Source organism: Polypterus senegalus, chromosome 5 (assembly GCF_016835505.1).
Source record: "Polypterus senegalus isolate Bchr_013 chromosome 5, ASM1683550v1, whole genome shotgun sequence".
In the NCBI taxonomy this organism is placed as follows: domain Eukaryota; kingdom Metazoa; phylum Chordata; class Cladistia; order Polypteriformes; family Polypteridae; genus Polypterus; species Polypterus senegalus.
The window spans coordinates 69,140,046-69,159,154 of NC_053158.1; positions in this window are offsets into that span (position 1 = coordinate 69,140,046).

Here is a 19,109-nt window from a genome sequence, read left to right on the forward strand (position 1 = left end):
TTTAGAGTCCTGGAGACCACATCCATCAAGCTGCCTCCCCCATTTGGCCATTCCACAGCTGAAATAGCACTAGTCCGATGAAAGGACCCCTCTACCCCACGATTCCCGCGATCCTCCATCAGGAATGACTTTACCTTAGGCAGGCAAACAACTTGGCAGGTGGGCTGTGGCACCAAGTGCCACATTTGAGTACCGAGAAGAGAAACAGAATAGGTGAGGGTTAGTATCAAATTATAACTATCATGTTACTTATGTTTTAGTGCTAATGACTAACAACAGAGATGCAGTCTGTACAGTTAATCAGCAGCTCTAGTCAGGATATGCTAAACTGAAGTAGTGAGTCTTCAGTCGGGATTTAAAAGCTGAGACTGAAGGGGCATCTCTTATAGTAGCAGGCAGACCATTCCACAGTTTAGGGGCCCTGTAACTAAAAGCTCGACCTCCCACTGTTATTTTATTAATCCTTGGAATCATAAGCAGACCGGCATCTTGAGATCTTAATGTGCTCTGGTTTGTAAGTCATGATAAGTTCAGACAAGTAAGCCGGACCTTGGCCATTTAATGCTTTATATGTTAAAAGGAGGATTTTGAAATCTGCCCTAAACTTAACTGGGAGCCAGTGTAAGGATTTAAGAACTGGAGTTATGTGTTTGTATTTTCTTGTTCTTGTAATAATTCTTGCAGCAGCATTTTGGATTAACTGGAGGCTGTATAAAGAACAGTTTGAACATCCAGTGAACACCGCATTGCAGTAGTCAATCCTACTAGAAATAAATGCATGAATTAATTTCTCACAATCCTGTTTATTTAGAAAGCACCTTAATTTCCTAACATTTTTAAGATGGAAGAAACATGATTTGGACAACTTTGTAATATGTGCTTTAAATGACATGCTAGAGTCAAAGATAACTCCTAGATTGGGCTGATTCAGTAAAATTAATTGGGATTCCAACTGAGTTAAATGATGACAAAATATTGCTGTGATCAGCGTCATTCCCTCCAACAATTAACATCTCTGTTTTATCTGTATTTAAAGACAAGTAGTTCTCATCCATCCACCCTTTAATTCACTAACACAACTAATTAAAGACAACATTGGAGAAACTTCATTTGATTTAAATGAAAGGTATAACTGGGTGTCATCTGCATACGAGTGAAAATTAACATTATGTTTCCTAATGATAGATCCCAGTGGAAGCATGTAAAGTGAAAACAGTAAAGGTCCCAGTACTGAGCCCTGCGGGACACCATATTGAACTTCTGTGTATAATGATGGAGTACTGTCAGCACATTTCTGTACATATTGGAATCGATTTGATAAATAAGAACTAAACCAAGCGAGCACAGTGCCTGTAAGCCCAACATTATTTTCTAGCCTGTGCAGTAAAATAGAATGGTCAATGGTGTCAAATGCTGCACTTAAGTCTAACAACATAATTACAGTGGAGTTTCCTTCATCAGAGGATATCAGAATGTCATTTACAACCCGTGTTAGTGCCGTTTCTGTACTATGACCAGTGCGGAAACCAGACTGGAATTTCTCAAATAAATTGTAATGCGTAAGGTGTGACTGAAGCTGACTGGCAACTACTTTTTAGTATTTTAGAGAGAAAGGGTAAATTTGAAATACGCCTATAATTATTATTATTGTATAGGTCTAGGTCTGACTTTTTAAGTAATGGTTTAATGACAGACAATTTTAGTGCTTCAGGTACCGTGCCATGCAATAATGAACTATTGATAATGTTTAGAATAGGCGCTGCAAGAACATCCATGGCACTTTTTACTAGTTTTGTTGGCACTGGATCTAGGGAACAAGTAGTGGGCTTCATTTTAGAAATTAAAGTTAAGACTTCCTGCTCAGTTACAGGATTAAAATGACTAAAGTGCTGAATGCAATGTGTGTCAGGGTCTGCTAAGCTAGTATTTGGTTTGTACTGTGATGCTGAGATCTGGGATCTTATATTTTTAATTTTCTCATTGAAGAAGTTCATAAAGTCTGTACTGCTAATGTCTGTTGGTATTTTGCACTGTAGATCTGAATTCCCATTTGTTAATTTAGCCACTGTTCTAAACAGTACCCGAGGATTTTTATTATTGCTATCTATTATTGTAGAATAGTATTCCCAACAAGCTTTAAAGAGAGCTTTTTTATATTTATTAACACTCTCTGTCCATGCAATTTGAAAGACATGTAGTTTTGTTGTTCTCCATCTGCGCTACAGTTTTCGACACTCTAATTTAAGAGCTCGAGCGTTTTCATTAAACCAGGGAGAGTTTCTATGTGCTTTGATCACTTTTGTTTTAAGGGGAGCCACTGTGTCCAGAGTATCTCTCAAGGTCACATTATAATGTGATGTTAGCTGATCTAAATTGTTTACATGCTTACATTTAATGTTAACTGATCTAAATGGTTTTCCACAATTACATTCGACTTACTCAACGTATCTACAAATTTTGAAGCAGAATTACAATCTAGATGTCGCACTGTCTTTGTTTTAATCTGTAATTAGCACTATAATTGTGTTGAAATCTGTTTTAACATTTAAAATGAATGCCTCAAAGGATGTAAAGTTGCCTTGATTTTTAGACGTGATTTGCATTTCGTTACAATTAATTATTCCAAGGCCTCCTCCTCGACCAGAATCTCTAGACCAATGAAGGAACGAGTACCCATCTGGTGACGCCTAAGCTAGGAGAACAGTGTCACATTTACTAAGCCAAGTTTCAGTAAGAAGACACAGATCAGAGTTTGTACTTAATATAATATAATTTATCAAAACAGCTTAATTGCAGAGAGAGCAAATGTTCAATAAGCAGCATTTAAAACTGCATGATTCTTTCTGGACTGGTGATATATTTTTTGCTTTAATTTGAAGTACATTTTTATTACAGATGCCCCTGGTGGAGGGTCTGGTTTTATCCCTTGGTCTAATTATACACCTTATTTTTTGGTTATCAATGAATTTAAGGTTTGTATCAAGACTAAATTGATACAATTTACATGGTAGTACAGTAATTAGCACAACTGAATCACATCTCACATCACATTTGTGCCCTCAATAATTCATTCCTGCAATGTAGGCATATGTATCCATAGTCATCAGGGACACCTAAAAGGCTATTGCACCATTATAATCCACTCAATACTAATTCAGTTTCTGCTTCTCCATGGATATCAATGCAATTCACAGAGTTCAGCAAAGCTCCAGAATTTTCTGTGATTTCATCAAACTTTTGGTTAGGCTAACTCCATGGGATTTGCTCATCACTAGTCCTTACCAATATATATTGTACAGTCTGGAAACATGATTTCTCATTCTTTTCCTGTATTTTGTGAGATGTTACCTTCAGAAATGCCTTTTACTGAAATCCACAATAACCCATACACCTAATTTAATGACATTCACGGAGTTAATTGTACTCTTTGCAGATTACTTGCTATGGGAATTGTGCAAAAGCTTTTTCCCCTATCTGGCCCAGCAATTCAAAGACTTTAGGAGTGTCCAACCATTTGAGCCTTTAACTGGCTGTCTCTAACTCTTTCTCTCTCTTACTGTCAGGTCTTTGCTGGGGTTTAATCCCTGGCTTTGGTTTTGTACATTGGTAATTATTTGTTTCCTTTTTCTTTATAATTTTTTGTTACTTTTTAAATGAAATTATTTTTGTTAAATATTTTGCAATTATCTTTCTGGCTGTTGGGTTTCTACCTACTTCCTCTGTTGAACCCAATGGTGCAGGGCCTTTTATAATGGCAAGTGTGTTGTTAACAGTATTGTTATTTGAGACTGTTTTCCAATCGCTGGGGCATTGGAAGAGGAGGAAAATGAAATTGTCCTAAAAGGGACACGTAAAACTGGTGTACCTGGAGAAACTCCACATTAGCAAATATTGTAATAGACAGACTCTGTGCAAACAGCAATCAACCCTAGACTCTGATCAAGGTATTGAAGTTGTAGGTTAAACCACCCTGTAGTTCCAATACTTTGCACTATTATGTAGGATTAAGTTGCAAAATAAATACAGTAGTGAATATTTCCTTTTACAGTATTCTAGACTTCCCAAAGTAAATCTGCAATAAAAACATGTTTCAAGTCACTTTAAACGTGGTAAAGGATCATTTTTTTTCCAACACTAAATACATGTATGAAATGTTTAGGTTGACCCTTAATTGGCTCAATATGGGGTGCATCAGCAAGTTCATGAGTATAGACTGTAATGAACTAAAATCCAGAATTAAGTTAATTCTTAACCAGTGCCCGATGCTTCCACGATAATCTTCCAGTGTCCATGGCCATGCAATGGAAAAAATTAAATGTATATTAAAATTGACTGTTGCTAAAGACAATGCAATTGAGCATTACCATATTCCCTACTTTCTATATAAAATCATAATACAGTCACTAGCTGTTCTGATTTACTTTAAGGCCTAATTAAACTTTATATATCACTTTATAAGAACAAACATCCAAAGGAATAAAACCACACCACTTCAGCGAATGCCTTAGATTTAATTTTCCTCCTCAAGGCTAGATACCACACTAAGAACACTTTAAAATGTGAGATTTTTAAAACTTAAAAGCACATTTAACAATAAGACGCAAGCCTCACAAATGTTCACTAAGTAGGAGCCTTAGTGATCAAAGTGAACTATGATGCTGAATGACAGTTACAAAGCATTATTTAGACCTATGTAAATATCTCCATTAAAGTCATTTTCCTGTATGTAAAAAATGTATACTTTAGATACTGACCAGTGAAGGCAGATTTATACAGATAAGTAGTTTAGGTTGGATTTTCTCTTTCATGTTTGCTAAGTGATGTTAGGGAAAGAAGAGATTAGACTTGGTTAAACCCAGAAAAGATATCCATCTTAAATTCAGAAAAGCAGTTGTAAAATCTAACTACAATTAGCAGACAATGCTTATGTGTAACTGAGATCTTTCCCCTGAGAATCATGGCACACTATATAAGCTGTGCCAAAGTTTTAACATCAGAAGTGAGCTTCAAAGTGTTTTCAGTAGTTGCTGTCATCTGAGCTCTGAGCCATTCTGCTGCACGTGTGCTAAATTTGGCACATCAAATGTTTAATCCCAATTTGCAGAATCCTTGTTTGTTGAGAAAATATATGTATCTTTTTTATCAATTGCTAAGAAGTATTTTCAGAACTCTTACATTTCTCAAAGTGTTTTTTACTAATGGACATTATTTTTTTGAAAATGAAAAACATTTTTTTAACTGACTTCAAGAAAAAAATGAGTTGATTTTTCGTATACCTTTTCATATCAAGTTAAATGTCTTTTACAGTAAATATGGTAATTAGTATTTACATGGCTCATGGTAGAATCTATAAGACAGAGACCAACTGAAATTTTATTACATCACCAAAACTAATAAAAGTTACTGTTACAGTATGGTTTCACTTTTATCCAAAACAGACTTGTACATAATCAGTAAACTTTCATTACAGGTCACTGATAATCCAAATTTGTCTGTAGGTTGAAAATCATGAAAGGTTAATTATGAGGATCAGCTGAAAACAATTTTAATGTTAAAATCTATTCATATTCTGAAACAATGCCCAGATAGTGAAAGTTGTCAAGGGAAAGGTACCATTAGAGTGGCAAAGGGTAGTGTAATTCAACACACATTGCATGCAAGATAGGTTCTGAACAAGCTAATGCAGAAGATCGGGGTCACCAGACAGTGACCACACTACATGTGTGCTTGATGCCCTAGAAAGGTAACAGGCAAGGTTACCACTTCTGGAGAGTGAGAGAGACAGAGAAAGAGAGAGAAAGAAAGAGAGAGCGACAGAGAGTTGTGGCCAATGTGAAGACTTGTGATGTTCCTCAGCATGCTAGGTGACCTGGTAGCTGCCAAGAATATCTGACCTTCTATTCAGGGGTTACAATAAAGAAAATACATAATCCACCTGGACAACAGGTCACAGTGTAAATAAACTACCTGGGAAGGAACCTTGCTACTCCTTTTAGGAAATGGGAGTTGCCAAGTTTCACTGGAGTCCTTGACCGTTCATAAGTACAGAGTTCACTAGAGGGGCTGCAACAGGGTGTCCCTGTAGCATGAGCAAGGTCACTTCTATACCCTCAGCTGGAAACAGGGTTATAATGTCACATACTGAAAAATACAATATTTTTTTAGTAAAAAATTACATCGAGCATATATGATCTGTGCAGGGAAGAAAGCCTAAGGATTACTGTGAGTGTCTGAAAAAATGATAAGAGTTGATCGTAAAAGAGCAGACTGATTCCAGTGCCACGCTGGGGTCAAGATCAGAAAGTCATAAATAGGTTTGGTATGTCAGAACTTACAAGTCAAAGTAAGGACGCAAATCAAAGATGAAAGGAAAGGGCCAAAACCGAGGGAATCTGATACTTTGTTTGGAAACTAACTTTTGCTAATAAAGGTTTTTCTTTTTGAGAGAAATATTCATTAACTCTTAGGTTTTCACCATATTTATACTGGAAGAACTAGAACATCAGAAGCAGCAACAAATTTGACAGTGGAGCCAAATGATTACATAACAGTAAACAGAAAATAAAAACTAAAATAACATGAAAACCTTAAATGATTTATACCCATAAAATATGCAAAAAAGATTAAAGCCAATAAATAATAAACAAGATAAGTTAAATACAGTTATTTCATAACAATGGGACGGAATGTTTAAAGGATTGCTTAAGTAATCAAAGCTGAGTGGCATTATAAGAATTTAAACAAGAAGTTTAATTCCTAAGAGAAGTTTATTATGTAAGTATGTACAACATATAGGGTGGCTCTGCCCAAGTGGCAATAAAACCATTTCAGGTGACTCTCTCATCAAGAGAATGCCAAGAGTGTGCAAAGCAGTAATCAGAGCAAAGGGTGGCTATTTTGAAGAAACTAGAATATAAAACATGTTTTCAGTTATTTCACCTTTTTTTGTTAATTAAGTACATAACTCCACATGTGTTCATTCATAGTTTTGATGCCTTCAGTGAGAATCTACCAATGTAAATGGTCATGAAAATAAAGAAAACACATTGAATGAGGAGGTGTGTCCAAACTTTTGGCCTGTACTGTATGTTTATTTAAAGTGTTTTGTTATATATATATATATATATATATATAGTTTATTCTTGGTTACACATTACTTTCATAGTTTCATTTAAGCCAGTCATATACAATATTTTCAGAAGGTTAGACACACATGCACCCTTCCATTTTACTTTTTATGATTGCAACAAGGCAAGAAGACACACTGCCATTACAGCAAGCATGTTTCGCATGCAATTTTATAAAATGGCAAGAACAACAACTAAAGAACACACCAAGAAATGAGCAGAAAATGTTGTGAAAATGGGGCAAAGACATTGCCAGAAAATCAATTAAATGAATCATTAAAATCTAATATGTAAACCAAAAATAAATGTTGAAAATTGCATGACTCATAGACAGCAGAAATATTTACCAAAACTAACTACACCACAGTATTCACAGCCTTGGACAACAGGGGCCTCTCAATGGCGACCTTTATACCATTGTAATGATAAAGTTACTCATCCTGACAGCCATTCATCAGGAGATGGTAACCAGAAGTCACAGAAAGCCTTCTGAACCACAAAATAATGGGGCCAACAGAAGCCAAATCGCCAGAGTGGAAAACAAGCAAAAAATAGCAACACCCATAAAGTACTCTCTCTTCAAAGGAGTAACATGCAAAATATATACAGAGATTGGTTGAGCTGTTTAAGATTAATATCCTAGTGCCAATTTAAGTAATTAATGCTACAATATAAAATTGCCATACCCACCACATGACAAATCAACTCAGGATCCCCATATTAGGACCCAAGTGCAGCCATGCAATGGGTGACACCTCAGCACCACACTAATTCAGATGGAATGGACCAGTGTGAGGTGTTTTATGTTGGCTGGAGTGCCAATTCTGCCACCAACCCCCAGGTTTTTCCCTGCAGGTTGGAGAGCATACCTGCAGGTCTGGATGCAGATTAATGTCATACCCAGGAAGGAGCAATTGCAGGTTAAGGGCCTTGCTCAGGGGCCCAACAGAGTAGAGTCACTTTGGGCGTTTACAGGATTTGAACCGGCAACTTTCCGAATAGTACAGATCCCTACCTCAGAGCCACCACTCCGCCCTGTAAATAGTAAAAGGATGAATAGTAACTATGACAATATAACAACATAGTATTAAGTTTATATTTTGTAATGCTCCATATTTTAAAATGTTAGTTTTCATTTTATTGTACAAAGTCTTATAAGAAGATTGCTTTTAATAATCCAGCTTGACTGCAGCATCAACTCCTTCTGTTTAAGGCTGTAAATCACGCTCTTTATTCTTTGTGAAATTAGCCGAGGATACAGCCACTCACTGCCTCTCTGACTCCAGCCTTGGTACATATGCTATATTTCTCTTCCCAGTTATTTCAAATTTCTGATAATATTTTCTTTCTACATATTATTTTCTGTTTACAATAAGCCTACTGATATTATTCTTTATATATATATATGTTTCGTGACACATTAAAATAAAAAAGGTGCCGTATATTGCATTACGGTACTTGCATTTGGTGGAAAGAAAGTACTGTTTGTGTTAATAATTTGCAGATCTTTAAAGGTGCCTTCAGTAACCCAGCTTGTTCTAGCAAACAAAATTCTTCAATTGCAAATTTAGTTGCTCAGATGAGCTTCTTTTGTGACACTCTGATGAGACCATCTAAAAGCAACAGGACAGATACATACCTTCCAAGGTTATTTCTATGTTCCAATCCAAGACAAGTACACTTGGAAAAACTCAACATCAGACTATTAAAGACAAAATCTCAGTCCTAAAATGTTTGCCAAATAAGATGTCCCCTTAGGCAACACATCAGTAATTATTTGCATTATAATATTTTTCAGATTTTAGATTTACTGAAAACACATTTGCTAAATGCTTCAAAATTCAATTTTCCAAAAAAGTTGGAGTAAAATAACTAACCTGCTTCTTCACTCTTAAAATTCATGTATTTTGTGCCCATTCAAACTGTATTTTGGGGGGTCCTGTAAGCTGCACACAATAAGAAGGCTCAACTGCATTCATTCCCTTAAAATCTGCTCCAAATAACTCTCCGTGACAAATCCTCTTCAAATTCCATTAAAGGGATTCAAAGTGAGCTCCCCATTCCAGCTCCTGCAATATCTTAGTCTTTGTAGAGCTTTAAGCACCACCTTGAGAAGCATGTTTGTCTAGCAGATTAAAGTCATGGATGCATTAAATTCCAAAATAAGTTGAAGGTTCCAAATTAAAAATACCACAGTGTAACATGGGTAACTGCTGATATCCATCTCAGTGCTCACTTGTTTATTTCAGTGCATTTTTGAAAAAGGATTGCCAATGCATGAGAAAATAAATATGTCATTTAAAGTGTTTCATCATAAAATGCTATTCATTTTATCCATTTTGAAAGAAATTAATGTTTTTGTTGTGACTAAATACAATGGAGAACATACCCAAAATTGTTGTACGAGAGTATTAAATCTATATTGAAATATAGATTTCCAAGAATAAATTTACAACATGAATTTTTTTCAGAAAGTAATGTAATTATATGTGTTTAAACAAAATGCAAAATACTCATTCTAATTTTATTAATGAAATCCTATATACATACCAGTGTAAGCGATGAAATTAAAATAAATTAAAATAGGATATAGCAATATAAAATAACCTCAGTTTGATAATAAAAAGAATAAGAAGAACATACTTCAACAAACACACAGGGTAACAGAATAGCAAAAAACAATCACAAGACAAAAGCAAGAATTAAAATGCCCTCCAAAAAACAGAATGTGACAGGATCAGGAAAAAGCTTGAGAGGTATTATTTTCATTACATTGTTTAGAGGTATTATTTAGAAAATAATTCTTTAGAGAATGTACACTGCTCTGAGATACTGATACAAAGAAACTTTTGATAACTTCTCCACCGTCATGATTTTTCAGTTGTTTTTTAATTGCTAATACCATGTAATTTTATCGACATCACAATTCAATAAAAGTTTGCTATTAATGCATAAATCCAGTGTGAAACAATATTTCAGTATGCAGTTTATGCAATTTTGTAGACAGTGTAAGTAGGGTGTATGCACTATTAAGACTGAACCAAGTCTTCAGTGGAACCTCATTAAAGTAGACAACTTACATACAACCTACCTCTTCTGAACCTCAGCCGCTGGTGATAGAGCACCCCCAAGCCCCTCTACAGGCATGAATAAACACAGTGTATAATAGGTAGCAGAGTAAAATGATTAACAATAACTAAATAAATAACCAATTAAAGTAAATTAAGCACTCTATTAATGCTACCAACAGTGATCCCTTACACTGCCATGCTAGACATTTGGAAGGGACTAAATATCCAATTGACTAAACGTGCTGTATGTACAGTATAGCAGTTTGTATTAAATGGGAAATGGTGTTTGGAAATAAAATCATACAGCCTGACATGTGGAACAGTAAGATAAAACTAATTTTCCCTAAATTTAACTTCAGTATCACATGGAATTCTTATTCAACCATCTTTCTTCAAAAGTGCATAGCTATGAAAATTTTAGCGTTATTTTTAGTGCATTTTGGTTGAAATTCATCAATTGTTTTTATAATGGATAAGAGTATAAGAAAATAAGTTGGACTAATCAGTATTGCTCAGTTAGAGTATGTAGTGGTTAAAATGTAATCAACATTAGGCTTTTCTTACTTTTGTTACTTTGGGGAGTGGCTACATTATGATATGTGCCACAGTGGCTGTTTGGTCCCACTTACCAAGGTATTGACCATGCAGCTCTGGGATTATTGCACATTTAGACTTCCCACAGTTGGTTTGTGGTGATGGATGTCACCCCTGAATAGTTTGTTCCATTTCTTCTCAATGATGTCCAGCTGTACTAAGACCTAGTGACTCGATGGGCCTCTGCATTCACTAACATGTTACTTGAGCCATTTCACAGCTTTTCTTGCATGGTAACATAGGGTTGTTATCCAGCTGAAACAGCCTGGGAGGCCACAAGAAAGCTTATGGCAACTATAAAAGGAATCACAGCTGAGGTGGTCAAAACTCCACATATGACAGCAATTGCCTGGGTGCCTGTGAATGTCATGGGAGAGTGGCAAAATACAGCTTATTACTATAAAAAGACTGTATCCAATCTCAAGTAGAGTTTGTCACAAGCTGTGTGATTAACTCTTAGACCAAGTACAAGAAAAGGGTTTCTTTTTGCGAGATGAAAATGTATGTTTTTGGCCTTAAACCTTTCAAAGGTAAACAATTGAATTTCGCTGCAAAACACATCATACTTGAACCTGTATATACTCTGGCATCATAAGCATTAATACACAAACTCATCTTGGAGGCACTGGATATGGCAAGAACTATATTAATAATGTGAGTCAATGTGAATAGTTTAAAAATGGAAGCAAATGCAAATCTGAGAATTAAGCCAAATGAAAAAGAAACTGGTAAGAAAGTATTTTTATTAGCAGTTATTAGAATTTTATGCCAGCTAAAAAGAAAAAAAGTAATTTGTCATTTTATGTTCGTTGTTTACAGTCTACACCGATCAGCCACAACATTAAAACCACCTGCCTAACATTGTGTGGGCCCACCTCATGCTGCCAAAAAACTCTGACCAGTTGAGGCATGGACCTCACAAGACCTCTGAAAGTGTCCTGTGGTTTCTGGCAACAAGACATTAGCAGCAGATACTTTGAGCCCTGTAAATTGTTAGGTGGAGCATCCATGGATCGAACTTGCTCTTCAGCACATCCCACAGATGCTCAATCAGATTGAGATTTGGGAATTTGGAGGCCAAGACAACACCTTGAACTCTTTGCCATGTTCCTAAAGCCTTCCTAAACAGTTTTTGCAGAGTGGCAGGTGTATTATTCTGCTACTGTATAAGAGGCCACTGCCATCAGGGAGTACTGTTGCCATGAAGGGGTGTACATGATCTGCAACAATCTTTAGGAAACTAGTACGTGTCAAAGTAACATCCAGGACCCAAGGTTTCCCAGCACAACATTGCCCAGAACATCACACTGGCTCTGCCTTCTTACCTTCTTCTCATAATGTATCCTGCTGTCATCTCTTCCCTAGCTAAATGACAAACACCTCCCACTTGATCTAAAGTAAAATGTGATTCATCAGACCAGACCCCTTTTCCCATTGCTCTATGGTCTAGTTCTGATGCTCACATGCCCATTTTAGGGACTTTTGATGGACAAGGGTCAGGTTGGCCACTCTGACCAGTCTTAGGCTATGCAGACCCATACACAGCAAGCTGTGATGCACTGCATGTTCTGACACCTTTCTCTCATGGTAAGCATTACGTTCTTCAGCAGTTTGTGCTACAGTAGTTCTGCTGTGGGATCGGACCATATGAGCTTGCCTTCACTCCCCATACACATCAGTGAGCCTTGGTCACCCTTTGACCCTATTGCTGGTTCACAGCCTTTTCTTCCTGGGACCATTTTGGTAGGGACTAACTACTGTAACCTGGGAAGACCACATAAGACCTGTTGTTTTGGACCCAGTCGTCTAACCATCATGATTTGGCCATTGTCAAAGTCGCTTACAGATTCTTAAATGTCCATTTATACTGTTTCCAACACATCACCTTCAAGGACTGACCATTGACACTTGTTGCCTAATATACCCAATCCCTTGACAGGTGCCATTATAATGAGATAATCAATGTTATTCACTTCATCTGTCAGTGGTTTTAATGTTGTAGCTGATCAGTGTATATATATATACTGTGTATAACATAGTTACAGTATGTTTAAAGTATTCTTGCTACAGGTAATGCATTTTTTAATTTTATAATGTTTTCAGTCAAATGACATGGTATTCACTATGAAAGATGCTTTAAGAAAGGTATTACTTCTGCTTTTTGCAGAAGTTGTGCTGCAACAGAAGTCGGCCATCAAATGAAATATCACAGATAAACACTAACCTGAAAGTTGGTTCAAAAAATGAATTACTATATGTACACGCTTTGCATTGCATGCTGTAGAGGAAAGTGTGATTGGTCTGGTGACCCAATCAGTGTGATTGCTGATAACTTTCCCAGATGAAAAGCCAAGATAATGGAGAGACAGTGAAAGACTGCATTCTGGCTCAATATACTCACCCTGTATGCAGCAACAAACCTCCAGCATTGCTTCAAGATGGATTCTATCAGAACTGTAAGAGAAATGTAGTTTGAGTGGATGGCCTAGTTGGGGACCTCCAGCATCTTTTCCTATCCTTATATGTCAGATCCAGAGGTGGTTCTGAGCTACGCTTGTGATGTACCCAAAGTATTCACAGGCCAACTTGTAAAGGAGTTTTCCCTCCTCAGGGTGATGTGCCACCTTCAGTAGTGAAGAAAAACAAAGCTCACCCAGAAGAAGGAGGAAGAATATTATGATTATGAGAAAATAATTATATTATAAGACCTATTGAGAAGGAATTTGCATACATTAAAAGTGTCATTTTGGATCAGAGACTTGTTTAGAATTGTGGGATTCCAGATACCCCCTATCTTTCAAAATGTACACTGCATTTTTGGAAGCTATATCCTAAAGATATGGACACTCTTTGGATTAATTCTTATTAATTACTTACTTGTTCCTACCTATTTGAAAAGTCAGATCATTTAACAGAGTGGCATCTTTTATATTTTCATTTCAACTTAGTGGTATAAACTCATCTCATCTTCTCAACCTTTTTCCTGGTGAGATGTGCAGTGGCAACAGGCCAAGCTGGTCAGCCCAGACTTCCCTGTCTCCAAGTACGGATTTCAGCTCTTCCTGGGAAACTTCTAGGAGTTTCCAAGCCATACGAGAAATAGAATTCCTCTAGTGTACTCTGAGTTTGCTTCATGGTATCCACCCATTGAAACATGCCTAGAGCAGCTCTAGTGGGAGACTGCAGGGGGCATCCTTACTATATATCTAAACCACCACTAGTGGCTCTTCTCAATCCAGAGGACCAGAGCCTCTACTCTGGGGTTCTCCTGACCCAATAAGCTTCTCACCCAGTCATGGAGTGTCAGTTTAGCCACCCTGCGATAAAAAAACTAATTCCTGTCACTTGTATTTGCAATCTCATTCTTTTGCTCAATACTCACAGCTAATGACCATAGGTGAGGTCAGAAATCTAAATTGACCAGTAAACCAAGAGCTTTTTCTTTAGGCTCAGCTCTTGCTTCCCCATTATGGACTGTTACAGCATCTGCAGAATAGCAGCTGCTGCTCCAATCCATTTTTTGATCTCTTGCTCCCTTTTTCCATCACTCGTGAAAAAGATCCCAAGATAGTTGTATTCCTCTACTAAGGGGAGTAGTTCCCACCTCACCTGGAAAGAGCAATCCACTGTTTTCTAAAAGAGAACCATGATCTCAGTCTTGGAGGTGCTGATCCTCATCCCAGCTGTTTCTCACTTTGCGTAAAATCACTTGAATACGTGCCACAATCAGACCCAGTGGTATGATATTAATTCAGTTCATTTCAGTTTATTTTTGTAAAATACACTTATGAGCTCAGTGAACTAAAAAAATAATTACTAAAATAGTATTAAATTCATTACTTTTTTTTAATTCATTCAGGTGAGTGGCATTCCATCCAGGGTCAAATCCCATTTTAGGAATAATGCTGCCAGTATTAACTCCAGGAGTCTGTGGCCTGGTATGAGATAAAGGAAGTTTTAAAATTATTGGATGGATTGCTCAAGTAATTTTTAGGCAGCATGCTATAAAAGACAAAAACCTACTTTTAAATACTTCAGCATGTAAAAAACCAATAATATTTTTCACAGCTTCAAAAATGTTAAGATACCAAACAGGAGTATACAGCATGTCTGGAGACACTGAAGAGTACAGCAGAATGTACATTTGTGGCCTCCCAATAAGCTGGTTACAGAGTTTATATTAGATTCTTGGATGATGAACTCAGACTTTATCATCATATAAGTCTAAAACCTGATAAAAGTGGAATAGTTCAGTAGAATATATCTGAATGTTAGAAGCATTGTAATTGTACATTAGTGAGATGAAAGTGTGGTGTGCACAGGGTCCTTAGTAACTTTTCTCACTGAATAATTTTATTATTATTATTGTACATATTAATTTGGTAAGCTTTCTCTCATGGTTAAGGTATTTTTTGCAACTTAGGTTTATTAGAAATTATAAATGGTCCTGGTAGACCATAAATATATGTGGGTGTGTTCCTGTGTGTGATTTACAATAGACTGGCAGCTCATGTAGAATTGCTCACCATGAGCTATAACAGAAGAAACAGATTACAAAAATAAATTACTTGGAATAAGTTTCTCAATGTGCTGTTTGAAAAGAATGATGTTACTCTCTTTACTCTTTTATTTTCACTTTTTTTAGATCAACATATTTCTTCCAATATATGAATATGTATATATTTTTCAACAATTTACTGATCACATGTAGAGCAGCAGGGTGATCTCATATATAGGCTCACAGGTGCTGTCTGAGTGGTGTTTCCATAATTTACCTGTGTCTGCATAGGCTTTTCTTCAAGTAATAAGACTACTAACAGCATATGTGTAAGGTGAATTGTTGATTCCAAACTGTTTGAGTGTGGATGTGTGGGAGAGTGAACATTACAATGAATCAGCACTCTGTCCAGTGTCATTTCCTGCTTTTCCCCCAGTGTTGTTGAGATATGTTCTGACTTCTGCAATGCTGAACTGGAGTAAGTATGAGAATACGTGTATGCAATTATAATTGAAGAGTTTGAGTCTTCTTGATGAAAGGGCATTTCCATTGCTATTTACAGTTAATTTCACATAATATCAAGCAATGGGTTGTTTGCTTAAATGAGTTGTAGTGAATATTTATTATTATACTGTATCTGTATTCAATTGTATTTAATGAATGTTATATTTCTATTAAACTCATCATTTATAGTCATACTTATTTATTTAGCTAACACACTTCTCCGAAAAAACGTACAAATGTAATGGTTTTACAGTTTTAGCGATGGCCAATGAAGAGACTTGCTCAGAGTAACACAGTGAATCGGTAGCAAGCAGTGAACCAGTAACCCTTTGATTTCCATACATTCAAACACACTATGCAAAATTAAAGGCCAAAATGTGCTTCCTGATAATGAATTTAAAATGTGGGTGCTTGGTTCAAGGGGATTTCACTGAAACATTCACAAAAATGTTTCAAAATCTGTAAGACTACACTGAGTTACACAGCTAGACAAGAAGAGAAATGTGCATATCAAGAAAGTAGGTAGACTTATGCCTTGAGTCTAAAAAAATAAATCATAGACGAAATGAATGACAACACAGCAGGCAAGCATCCTGCTTTGAGTGTGTTATGCCATATAACACGTCAGCTTTAATTTCTGTATTAGAGATCCTAAAAAAATAATTACAAAGCAGGAAGGAAATAAGAGAACTTAGAATCAAAATAATAACTTAAAGGTACGTGTGTTTCTTCTGCATGGGTTGGCTATAGAATTCCCTTGATCCTGGAGTTTTCAAAGTAGGCAGATTTTAATTACTGACTTCACCTGTGGTACTGCAGTTGGCTCAAAGCCATAGCGTTCGTGAGATGATTCTTTTAACACATTTCAAACCACATACAACAAAGTGTAAAAGTAAATATATGTTATGATAATACAAAAGTAATCTTAACGTGCTGCAAGTGGCCAAAACTCTGATGTCGGCCTTCTCATTTTAAGATTGGGCACCCTTTAAGAATATCTCATTGTGGTAATTGTGTTGACAGAACAGTAAATGATTAATTTTACTGTTGTGTTACAGGGCAGTAATGAGTGTAGTATTTCTAAATTATGATAAAGGATTACACGTTTATGATAAGTTTCTAAAAGGAAGATTGCACCATCTAGTAGATACAGTGGTCAGTAATGTGGGTTGTTCTTGCCCCAGGGCTGTAGCAAATAAAGGAGGTTCCTATAGGTCTTCCAGATAATGATTACACAATGTTTTGTAACAATTTGGAATTTCAAGCAGTCTTTTAACTGATCAGTCAGTGTGTTTAGGGAAGTGCTTGCACAATAATTCATTTGAACAATTGTGGTTCTTATCATGGTGGAATAGTTCACTGTTAGCTACAGAACATTTATCCTTTTTATGGACCTGATAATTCCATTGCCAAGTCTCTATCAATCTGATGAAACGCAGCAACAAACACCGTTGAAGACACTAGCCAATCACAGTACTGATTCACGGAAAGTCACATGGGCTTGGTGAGTCTCTTGACAGGATTGATTGGGGAAAGGGAATGGTGAAAATGGTGAAAAGATAAGCAGTAAACTGCCAGAGGTTTACATTTAAAGTTTAGGTTAGCAAAAACCAAAAAAGGAAAATATCAGAATATTACAAATGGGCCTTCTTCAGGGAACAAATAATAGGTTACAACCTACAGATGTTCTGCAGCAATTAAAGAAAATTAAATCTTGCAAGTTGAAGCAAACAATTTGCACAGACGTCTCAACATCTGTTGATTAATGAAAAACCCTCCATCTGTCTTAAAGCAGAGTTGGAGCATACTGTGCTACTACACCATCTAAAGTACTGCAATATTACACTGAGGAAAGTTGTAAATTCCAGTGATAATGGCGAATAAATGGCAATTAACAAATGAAATGAGACAGAGCATTATTACCCTTAAAAGTGCAGGCCTTTCATTTAGAGAAATTGCAAAAAAAATTCAAAGTGTCTGTAAGTATGATGTCCTACTTATCCAAAGATAATTGGAAACTGGAAGAGACCCTAATAGGAAGTCACAACCCAAACAGACAGAGCCGGGCCTAGAGGTATTTTCACCTGAGGCAGGATTATAAATTTGTTTATATTTTTTATTACTAATAAGTATTAAATAAAAATACTTACTAGGGCAATATCATATGAGGAAACAAGTGTATCGAGCGAGAGCATCCAATGCAAATTGTCAGTTTGCTTAAGGTATTTGACGAACATTGCAACATACATTTGGCTTTTCTGTTTTTTTTTATTTTGCAATTTATTAATTTTTATTTTTCATCAACTTGGCACCCTTTACCATTGTTCACCTGAGGCAAGTGCCTCATTTGCCTCACCCTTGTCCCGGCCCTGCAAACACAAGACAAGTTTCTGAGGGTCACCTCAGTGATAGGCGTCTCACATCACAAGACCGTCAAGCACAGCTTAACAGTGGTCAAAAAAAGCAAATCTCAGTTTCTACTGTGAAGAGGAAACTTTGTCCAATCTGCAGTAGTCCACAGCTGGTATTTCAAGGTCCTATTTTGTCCTTTAAGGAATGGCTTTCTTACTGCCAAACCTGCAGCACAAAGTCTCTTCTTCAGAATAGAAACTGAGACTTGCTTTTTCGACCACTGTTAAGCTATACTTGGAGCTGTTTTTGAAGCTTTTGTGACGATAGATAGATAGATAGATAGATAGATAGATAGATAGATAGATAGATAGATAGATAGATAGATAGATAGATAGATAGATAGATAGATTTCTTTTACAGAAGGTCATCAAGAATTATTAAAACAAACAACAAGAATTCCCTCAAACACACGCAAGAATTACAGCAATTACATCGGAAATAGTTGACAACATAGTTGCTATCCCCACCCCTGCTACCCACTTAGCATTAAAAATACATCATTACAATTTAGGAAGGAAACAACTATACTGAAATGAGTGATAGCAAGTTACCCATTCTGGTGTCTCAGTCCATAGATAGTTCTTCATTTTGTGGAATGGCACTGGACTGCACTGTTACACAAATAAATAAGAAATTGTTAGGTAAAGTAAAACTGTACATTCTTAGTTTGCAAAAAGCACTAGTCATGTACTCCACACATCCAACCACATCAGATATCTTTCACATGATCCAGGTAAACTATTATCATAAATGTTGTGATTTAGTGCTACAATTACTGACAGAACAATCCTACACCTGTCAAACTAGCTTCCTACAACCCTATTATTTTAAAGAGCATAGTTGGAAATTTGGCAAACGTATGGATGTTTTAATAGCTTATCTCCTAATATAGAACTGTGTCTA